This window comes from Cygnus olor, chromosome 16 (genome assembly GCF_009769625.2).
Source record: "Cygnus olor isolate bCygOlo1 chromosome 16, bCygOlo1.pri.v2, whole genome shotgun sequence".
Lineage (NCBI taxonomy): Eukaryota > Metazoa > Chordata > Aves > Anseriformes > Anatidae > Cygnus > Cygnus olor.
Genome location: NC_049184.1, coordinates 5,064,571 through 5,075,622, shown reverse-complemented (window position 1 = coordinate 5,075,622; position 11,052 = coordinate 5,064,571).

Genomic DNA, 11,052 nt, shown 5'->3' with positions numbered 1-11,052 from the left:
GATCAAGTTGCTTGGTATAAAATGCAGCTTAAAAGTGAATCCATAACGTTCCTGGCAATGCGAGGAAACTGCTATTACTGGGAGTAAAATGTAGGTAGTAACTCTGGGGGTTTTTTCTCCACTGAAACTGTAATTAATGTGGATCCTGTGTACTAAGTGCAGGGAGAAATACAGTCTTCACAGCAGTTAAAATGCATCTCATTAGCACTGAAACCACTGTATCGTCAAAATGCATTATGTTCAGCGAGGAAAAATTGTGTAATTGAATTCCCACCAAAGCACAGTTCATCTGCAGCAAATGGCATTGTGCTCGTCATGGAGCTCATCCTGGCTGCGACTGGAAATGAGGATTAATTAGGAAACCTGTTCATTATAAGCATAGATGTGCTGTGGTCAGACTGGGGGCTGCATGCCCAAATCCCAGCAAGGCAGAGAGGGACCCTGGGACATCTCTTATTTGGGGAGAGCTGGAGGGACTGCGGGGGGGCTGGTTTGGCCACACCTGTAGGAGCTCGTCCTGTGAGCCGGATGCATTAGTCAATTTTTTTTTGTCAGTGCAGTAAATGCTGGCAAAAAACTGCCAACAATTCACATGAAGGTGCCCCTTACCTGCATAAATCCTTCAGTAATAATTAATAAATGATTTACACAATTGCTCTTTCATTATTCTAGGCTATATCGCTACAAGTGGCAGTGATTGTATAAATCATGTTGCGTACAGCATCTAACAAGTGTGCCGCCAGAGGTACAAATGCACAAGGTAATAAATTCTCCAAAGCTGAACATGCCAGGCTCTTCACCTCACTAAGAATAACTCATTGATCTGCAGCATTTTAATGGGCAAATTATTATTAATTTAAATAAATAGATTAAAAGCTTCCAAAGACAGGGCACTGCAGGGGAGACACTGGGAGCAGATGGGAGAGTAGCAGAGGGAGGAGCGGTGACGTTTCTGAGCCTGAGCACCTCTACTTTCACCCCATAGTCCTTCAGCCAGCTCAGAAGAGTGCAGAGCTGATCTAATCCACTGCTTCGCCACAGCATCTTCAGTGAGTCCAGGCACTGGGCCATGAATGGGCAGCAAGAGTGATTAAATGCATTTTATATCATTGTTATGTATCTTCCCATTTTGTTTTGTTTTTCACGTTACACCAGAGTCCTGGTATGTCTGTCCTTCCTCTCAGCAGCACGATGGTCACGCTGAGAAAACCAGACAGCAAACTAGAACCCTGCCTGTGGCCCTTGCTTTGGGCCACCTGTGCAGCTTTGGAGCTGCTGGAAGCAATCCATCGCCCTCACCCTTTGTAAAGCCAGGAGCTGCTGTGGGGCCACATTAAGCAGCCACTTGGGTGAATTTTGCTGGCTGGAGGTGCAAGGGATTCTGAGCTCCAGTTCCCCGAACCCGCAGGCATTGTCCCCTCCGATGTGGCCAAGCACAAGCCATTACTTCTGTTCTTCAAAGCCCATTGTTCAGCTCTAATGAGAAAATAACTTTAATTAAGGAAATTAAAAATTTATTTGCATTTGAATTTTAAGTAGACCTTAATGGGAAACCACTGCGGGGACCCCTCCGGCAGCAGTCACGGGGCTGGGTAAGGAAGAGGAGAAGGAAGAGGAAGAGGAAGAGGAAGAGGAGGAGGAGGAGGAAGGCACAGCTGCCTGGCCCTGCCATCTCCACCCCGATGCACAACCCGCAGCTCGTGCCACCCGCCCAGAGGTGGCAGGCTCTCAGCCCTCCCCAGCCCCCAGAACTGCCTGACAATGGCAGACGGGGACACGGCCACCCCTGTGACAGTGGCACCGACCTGGGGAGGCCCTGCCAGTGGCAGCAGGTGGCCTTCCCACCCCCCTGGGTCTTGATTTCAGTTAGACATGGAGCGTGCTGAATGCACCGAGGCTGCCCGCCGCTCCCAGGCCAACCTGGCCAGAGGAGGAGATGCATTTCCCAAGGCGAGGAAAAGGTCCCCAGGGTGCTGGTGACCAGTGCAGCACTGACGTTTGTGGATGCTCCTGCATCTCTTGTCCACTGATGCTCCTCCAGCTGCTGTCTGAAGGCAGTTTGCTCATTAAGCACTTACCACTCTCCCATGACCTCACATACCGGCTGCTCTCAGGATTTCCCCGCACGTCACTGCCAACCAGCACCCCCCTGCCCCAGCTATGGAAGCCTCCTGCTAATTGCAGGTGGGAAAAACAACCAAAAACAGGTGTTGGAACAACGCTGCCCTTGGTGCTGAGGTGCCACCAACGACCAGGCAGCTCAGCTGAACAACAAGGACAAGGCGAGGTGGCTTTGGGGCAAAAAGAAAATGCTTCTCATCTCATCTCATCTCCTTGCGGCTGAGGCAGCCTGGAGGGCAGCGCGATGCAAGGCGATGGTTTAATGCATCTGGATAATGGTCTTGTTGAAAACACCCACTAATTAGTTAAGTGGTACCCAGTGTTATTAATTCAGCAGCTCTGCCATCAGCAATTTATTTGTAATAATAGTATTCCCTCTGTAACAGCATTAATCAAAATGGATTTATTAAGAAATTAAGAGGGAAGGGACATTACCTCCCTCGGGAGCACCGTTTGGCACCGGCTCTCCTCACAGCGCAGATTTCCGTCGTTTCAATTCTTTGTGTCACGTCCAACATTTCCTCCCGACATTCACACCAAGCGGAAGGGCACCACCAGGTCTTTTTTTCCAAAAAAAACCCTTCTCCCCCAGACAGAGCTCCGGCTGCACCGCAGGTGCCTGGGGCGGGGAAGGTGCGAGGCACGCAGCCTGCCTTTCCCTCTCTCCTCATGTTTGCCGCGTTTTGGTTCTAATTCATTAAGTATGAGTTGCAGCCTGAGTAATTACATTTGTCTTAATTAGTGTGTATTGCCACACACCGCCGCACTGAAGAGACTTTTGTTCCGTGACTAGCACCTCGCCATGGATGCAGCCCTGCATCTCCAGCACGTGGCCCACCGCTGCCGGGCTGCTGGCAGCTGGCTGATTAAACAGGCAAATGCTTCCTGCACCTGTGCCCAGAACTAAGTTATAAAGTTAGGGCAAAGCAAAGATGTCATTTTTACTATTTTACCCTGTTTTCTTTGGAGCCTCCCCCATAGCAGAAGCTGTTCTGCTCCACCGGGGTGTTACAGGAGAGAGACCTGGAGAGGATGCAGGCGGGTGGATGAGAGTACTTAAAGCTTTTAGGGTGATGGTTTCAAATGAGACCATGAAGTCCTGGTTTGCAGCTGCCGATGAAGCCAGAGCTCCAGGGTAAAGGCTTTTCCAGCAACTCTCCCTGTGCTGAGAAGCCACCATGGGCTGTGGAGGGGCTGGAGAGGGGGCGAGGGGGTGTGGGGGGTGGGTAATCAAAGGAGCAGATATCAGGAGGATCACTGGTGATACCCAACATCCTACCAAGCAGCACAATGGGACTTTAACAAGAATAAATTATATTATTATGATTAAATTATACTATATCTGCTCTCTTGACAACCCACCTGAAGCACAGAAAGGGGTGGGCCTGTCAGAGCTGGGCCAGAGGAGGCTGAGGATGTTCTGAGGGCTGGGGCTTAAACTAAAAGAAGGCAAGTTTGGGTTAGATGTAAGGAGAAAATCCTTCCCTCTGAGGGCGGCGAGGCCCTGCCCAGGCTGCCCCGGGAGCTGGGGGTGCCCCATCCCTGGGGGTGCCCAAGGCCAGGCTGGGTGGGGCTGGGGGCAGCCTGGGCTGGGGGCAGGGGGTGGCCCTGGGTGGGCTTTGAGGTCCCTTCCCACCCAAAACATTCTGTGACCTGTGACATGATTCACTACCTGTGCTGTAGATAAGCAGTGCGAGGAAGGATCCATCCCACTGGGGACAGAACAGAGGCGGGGGTGTCACTCTCTGTGGGCCGGATCTGTGTCATGCCATGAAAATGAATGCCGTGTCCAGGCCAAACCACAGATGCCAGCTATCCCCAGCTCCCATGGATCTCCACCACTTGTATCTAGGGCTGGGGCTGTGCTAACACCGCGTGGAAGAGCATTATTCCTCCAGCAAGACTGGGGGATGGCAGGGATCGGGCATTCAGAGCGTGGATGGGGTGCAGGGAAGACAGCAACATGATTCACACTGAGCTTGCTTTCGGTCTCAGAGCTGCTTATTGAGTTTCGGATTTCCCAGGCAGCTAGCTTTGGGGCTGAGCACAGGACTGCTGCTGTTAAAAATGAGCTGCCAGGCACTGCCAACAAGTCAGTGACTTTATGAAGTCGTTAACCAGTCGATTGAGATCAGCTTTCTCTTCCCCTGCCACCCTGCTGCCATCCACCCCGTCCATCCATCACTCCCGGCTCAGCACATCCATCTCGGTGCCCCCGTGCCGGTCCCTTGGGTGCGCTGCGGCAGGATTCCGGTTGGGTGAAGACGCTGCGGATGCTGTAGATGAGAAATCCTGTTACTTCACTGCATAAAAAGCACATTTTTTGATGGAGATGGGTGACTTTAGCCCCCATGTTGCTGACAAATGGAAAGCACGACTGGAGGCAGGCATGTTTCATGCTTGAGCATTGCTGTCCCCAGGCTTCCCGCAGCCCAGCGCTGCCAGGGATGGAGCAGCTCCCACACTGGGCAGGGCGCAAGGGGCTGGTCAGAGACATAACACCAGCAAAGCTCCAGCTCTGCCCCGCTCAGTCCCGCGGAGCCGTGCCGAGGCAGCTCCACCCGCAGCGCGGTCGCCTTCCCTGCAGTGGGACACACGGTGTGGCACAGGGTGGCCATCCAGGAGATTTGCTGTGGCACCCAGGGTACACCGCTTTCCCAAAAGCAGAGCTGGGATGGGTCTTTCCGACTCAAGTGCTGGGATTTTACCTCCTGGACTCAGGCACTGGCCCGGCTCTACCCACCGGGTTGCAGAGCGATGTCCCAAAAGGACACAGCCACTCATGGCACTCCCGGTACCCGAGGGACAAGAAGCAGGGTCTGAGTGCTGACTGGTGATGAACTTTTGTTGAATGAGACATCAGCTCAGCACAAGCACTATGCGCCCGTCGCCACCTTGTGCATAAGCAGAGACGAGTGAAGACCTTCTCCTTGTCTTGCCCCAACCCCCTGGTTCAAAGCTCCAGACGTCAGCCTGGAGCCAGCTCTCCGTGCCCACAGCGTCACCGTGCTCACCGAGCCCCCGATGCGCAGCGAGGATCGTCCCCAGGACCCCCATCCATCCAGGAGACACGAGGAGATGATGCAGCACCAACCGCACATGCTGAAATGAAGGCAAGCGATGAAAGCGGTGGGTGTGGGAGGGTTCGGCACGCTCACCAAAACCCAGTGCCAAAAAACCTCCCGGCACAGATATCAAAGCAAAACTCTCGCCACTCACCAGATTGAGCGATGCTACCTCTGGCTGTGCTCCGGCACAGCACCGCTCTGTGCCACCCAGGGCGTCCCTCTGGGGGACATCGGGGTTGTCCGGGGGTCTGCAAGCTGCCGCTCATCCCCTTTGAGTTTAACTTGGTGTTCTTCTCTCTTGGCTACCACCCAGGGCACCGAGATGGCACCAAGCACACTGCAGACAAAATGAAGTTCTCTGAGATGGCACCAGCGGGATTATGAGAGCTTTGTCAATATTTGCCCAGGATGGAGGTGAAACTGAACCGAGTGAGGCTAAGAAATAATGTCAGATATTGGATTGTAAAGTGCAGTTGATAGCCCACAGTGGCAGCTATTGAGGTATTACCAGCTGCTGAGCTGAAAAGTCTTTTTTTTTTCCCTTTTCCTCCCTTCCTTTGTATTTTAACTTCAGGTAAATTGATCGCGAATTACACATTGTACAGCCATAGAGCTGGCTGGTACAGAAAACTGGCAACCTACAATAGGCTCAGCAGGGCGAGCTAATCCGCACGCTTGTTTCATGCTAATGAAGGGAAAAGCAGCAGCCGGGGCCGCTGTGGCTCGACCCTGCCCGCTCTGCCCTCCCAGCCCGCGGGGAAGGCAGCAGAGGAGCCACGGAAGCAGCACGTGAGAATCCCAGGCCTGAATTTAAATATTGCCATCCTAAAATTGACCTCAGGTGGTAGAAAACTTGCTTAAACCTCTGCCACGGTTGTTCTGCACAGCCTTAAACCACGACTTTAGTGGTGCTCTTGCTGTCTTTGCTCGTGGGATAGGGCTCACCGTGACGCTCCATCAGGGCTGGGTGGCTGTGGTGTGACACAGAGCTACTCCCCTTTGAGGCCATCTGACGAATTTCCATTCAGATATTCATAAAAATAAAATAAAGGTGGTGCATCTTTCCACTGAGCTGCCCAGGGGTGGCACACATCCCACGACGTCCCGCAGCAGACATGCTGTGCACACCCACGAGCTGGGGGGCGCCTACAGGTCCTCCTTCCCCTCCCTGCCTGAGCGGTGCTGCTGTGGGACCCACCCAGAGCTGAAAGTGCAGGGTCTGCCCCTCTGCCGAGCCATGGCCCAGCAACGTGAGCCCAAGGGGCTGCTGAGCCCCACACTCCTTCCCCAAACCGAACTGCAACCTGGCTGGATCCTGGCATCAGCATCCATCCATCTGTCTGTCCGTCCATCCGTCCATCCATCCCCAACCTCTCACCCTGCCCACGAGGAGGGCAGGAGCCAGCCCCGCATCCCCGCAGGCTGTCCCTGCTGACCTGGGGCCCCTTCGCTCCCAGGGCCAGGAGAACAACCCCGGGTGACCCCTCCCCGAGCACTGGCACCCCTCAGAGCCTCCCCGGGAGGCGGCGGGGCTGCTGCCAGCAGCTGAGCCTCGGGGCCATCGCCACACCAGCTTCCCACCCACCAGCTGGGTGCCACGTATCATTTCTGTGCAAAATTATGACAATTATCCCAAACATTTTTGTAAACAATTAGCGAAAAAATTAATGCAAAAGTCAGCTTTAATTATCGTATCAAACCCAGCGTTAGTTAAGAAGCAGCGGCAGACGGCTCTGCCGCCCTGTCTCCCTTCCTCAGACACCTCCTCGGGCTGCAGGACACGTGTCCCATCGCAGGGATTTAGCGCCTGCTCTGTGCCTGCAGGCAGCAGACGAAGGGTGAAAAAATCCCACCAGGGTGACACGGGACACCTGCAGAGCTCCGGTGTCCTGCATGGTGTCTCCCATGCTCGTTTGGGTTGGGCACAGCACTCCAAGAAACGGCCCACACCACAGCCCCGGCCCCGCAAGCAGCGCAGCTCCGTGCTTCAGACCTGCAGGGACCCAGACCCCGGGGGCAGGAGCGGGGCTCCGGGTGCCTGGGCTGCCACCGAGGGCTTACCTGCGAAGCCCGAGAATGGGAAACATCCGACACCTTGAAGACATCCCAGAGCCCTGCCGGGGCTGTGTGTGCCGAGAGCCGAGTCCTGCCATGACCGGGCATCTGCCGAAGTGTCACCGAGGCAAAGAGCACCCCCGAGCCGTTGGGTCTCACGTTCGGTGCATAAAGTTGTTCATTTGCATCTGTGAGTGCTCCACTTACAGTAACGGGTCATTAAGAAGCCATATGGCAAATTTCCACTTTCTGATCTTCCAGCAGAGGGGAAGGGGAGGAAGGACCGAGTGTCCCGAACAAGCCAACGCCGTGGGCACAGGAGGAGCAGGGCCAGCCGGGGGCCAGCACGGAGCCATGGCCAACCCGTGGGTGGTGGCTGCGGCCCCCAGGAGGGGGCTCCTGTGCTGCCTCCTCACTTGTGCTGGTTTCCCCACCTATGAGGCAGATTCACTGGCATCAGCCATGTCAACCATACCGACGAGCCTGATCCCCCCCACCATCAACCACCCACTGAGGCACCCCAGAGCAGCAAGAACGAGGGCTCAGGGCAGGACCCCAGCTAGTTCCAAAAATCTAGGGCCAGAAACCCTCTTAATCCATAACTGATGCTGCAGCTGGTGTGTATTTAGTAACAAACACAGAGCGCAGCCCCCTGGGAGACCCCAGCCCAGCAGGGGCACGTCCTCACCTCCGTCCCCACGGTGCTGACCCCACACCATGGACAAGGCCACAGAGCACGTCCCTTCCTCCCAAGGCGCCCCAGTAAACCAGCTCGCACCCCTCTCCTGCCCTGCTGCCCAGCGCAGCACCTCCCGGGGCTGTGCGACCGCCCAGCTCTGCGCGGGTCACCTCCCCGCACCTGCACGGTGATCGCATCCGTCACATCTCTGATCTTCTTTCCCCTCAGAGCCGGACCAGCGCTGGTTTTGCACCTACTGTGCTGGGAGGAGATGGAAACCCATCACGGCATTGTCCTCTGCTGGCCAGCGCTCCCGGACCGGCCGTCCCCAGGAGCCTTCCGTGGCCACGCTGCGTCCCCCCAGAACACCCCAGGGGACACAGGGCCCCACCGCCACTCCTTCCCCACGCTGCTCCCGCAGCTGTATCTGAGAAGGTGCAAAACTGGGCTCCACAATACCCAGTGTGCCCCAAGGAAATGCTCCTGGAGAGGCAGGTAACACCTCCACGCTCGCTGGCTGCTCTGCCAGGTGCCTGCAGTGTCCCCAGGCCACCCACGGGCAGCAGCGCCATCCCCACCACCCACGGGGACACGGGAGCAGGTGGGAGCCGCGATGCCCAAGCTCCCCTGATGCAGCACCGGCAGTTTCCCAGGCCTGATATCAGCCTTGGAGGAAGAGGGAGATGAAAACGAAAAGCAAAGGAGGAAAAAATGTTTTTTGTGAACAGTTGGCAGCCAGCAACCCCTCCCGGCACTCACCGTGCTTAAAAAACATCGCTCCCTAATTTAGAGGAATTTAATGCAGCTCAGGAGAGGGGGAGAGAGGCTGGTTTGTGCTCGCAGGCCTTGCCAGGAGGTGCTTCTGGACACGTGCCGGCAGCCCCAAGGTACCTCAGCTCCCACCGCTGGGCAGGGACGTGCAGGTGGAGCTGCGCCGCTGCACGTCTTCCTGTCTGGAGATGCAGCTTTGCCTCCAAGCGTTCAAGCACAATATTGCACTCTGCTGCGACCGGAGCTGCTCCTCCTGTGCAACCGTGCTGCTGAGTTGTGTTCCCACGGGCTCTGCAGGAAGCTGAGCAAGGAGGGGGGACGTGTGTGCCCCCACGTGCGTGCACGTGTGCGTGCAAGCACCGGAACAACGCAGCCCAGCCCCTGGTGCCTGGGACACCCTCGGGCCAGGACGCTGCTGCCCAGAGCCCCGCAGAAGCCTTGGCCCCACCTGACCCCAAAGCGCCGTCCCTCTCATGCCAGCGCTCGCGGCCCCGGGACCAGCTGTTCCCGCAGCATGGGCTGGAGCTGCTCATTTTAGAGAGCTCAGCATGGAGGGGACTCATCGAATCATTTAGGTTGGAAAAGACTTGTAGGATCAAGTCCAATCACCAGCATGACCAAGAAGTTTAATGGTGTTTTGTACCTACTGCCGGTACCTACACTCCTAAGAGAGGTGTATTTCTATCTTCATCTAGATGTCTCTCTCTTGCTTACAATACCCTTATTAAATCACGAGCAAGTTAGTAAACTTCTGGAGCACATTTCTAAATTAGAACAGAACATCCTGAGTTGGAAGGGACCCCTGTGGATCACGGAGTCCAGCCCCCAGCTCCACACAGCACCACCCCAAAATCAGACCCACGGAACAGCTGACGAGGGATGCTCGTGGCCACAGCTCTGGGACAAGGCGTGGAAGGACCTCGCGGGGCTCCCAGCGCACAGGTGAGACAAGGGGAAACCTCCGGTAAGGTCCCAAAACGCGGCCTCAAAGCCCTGCTCGCTGCCAGCTCCGGGCTGGGACAGAGCTGAAAAGCCCAAAGGGAGGGGTGGGAGGCTGCTGGGAGCCACTGGAAGGCATCGCTCAGAGTTAATGGCCCTTTGTGTTTGAAAATTAAATCAGGAGAGCTCCTTTATATGCCACAGGGCTGAGAGTAAGCTGAACGCGAGCAGGATTTAGAGGAAGGAGAGCTTTCCAGATGAACAGAGCGCAATTTTGTCATAAGAACCAAAATAATGATAAAAATAACTAGCAGGGGAGAAAGGGAGCTGTGAGCACAGCATACAAATGTCAAACTCCAGATCCTCTGAGCAGAGCCCTAATAAAAGGGTTTAACCTATTACATCGATTAGCGGCATTACACCTCTTCACTGAGAAGAAACCCGATCTCACAGACAGGCTAATTTCATAAACACGCTGCCTGTGGAGTCTTGAAATAGGCCGATGACTTTTAATGAAAGGGCTGAGACTTAAACACATGCCAGCAAGGGGAGCAGAGGAGTCGCAGCCGGTGATGGCATCTCTGGGGACGGAGGGACGTGGCCATGGCACTGCCCCGGTCCCCGTGCGGTGCTACAGGGGCTGGCAGCAGCACCCCCAGGGAGACACGGCCAAGGGGCTCTGCCCGCGCTGGGGAAGGGGGTGGCAGGAGCTCTGGGGACGTACCCAAGATGGCCTGGGATGGGAGAGCAAGAGGTGGGGAACGCTTCAGACAGGGAAAAGGAGTGACATTCAGACGGGAGCGACGCAGGCCCGGCTGGGACAGGCCCTCAGCACCTTCCTTGGTTGCAGTTATCCAATCTGGAAAAGCCCCCCAGGGCCAAGACGCCCCGCGCTTCGCTGCTCTGGGCAGACACCGGCAGGAGGTACACAGGGAAAGGAAAATGCCCAGGAAAACGCCTGGGATCAGGCGGGGAGCAAGCGCACCGTGCTCCCCGCTGCCCCCGTCTCCCTGCCCGGTCTCAGCCCCTCTTCGCCGCCTGCCCGACGCCAGCCTCTTCTCCCACAGCGGCTGCCAGCGCTGCCCTGCTGGCCAAGCAGACCAGGGGTCTGAACACTTTTTCTGGAGAAGCAGCGCTTTTCCCTCACAAGTCCTCAGTGCTTCAAGTACCAAGGAGTAAATTATATTTTGCAGTGAGCGCACTGCCCCCCGCTGCACCCCAAGGTGGCTCCCGGAGGGCTCCGTGCTCGGCTGCCCCCACAGGACGCATCCAGGGGCTCCTGCTGCGCCTGGAGCTGTGCGCCAGGGCCATCGCTCCTCTTGGGTCTTTGTTGCCCTCACCAGGGAAGCCCCATAAAGGGCTTCTCAAGAGCCCATTACTAGCATGCATTAACTGCTTACAACCCATCAATTAAGCAAC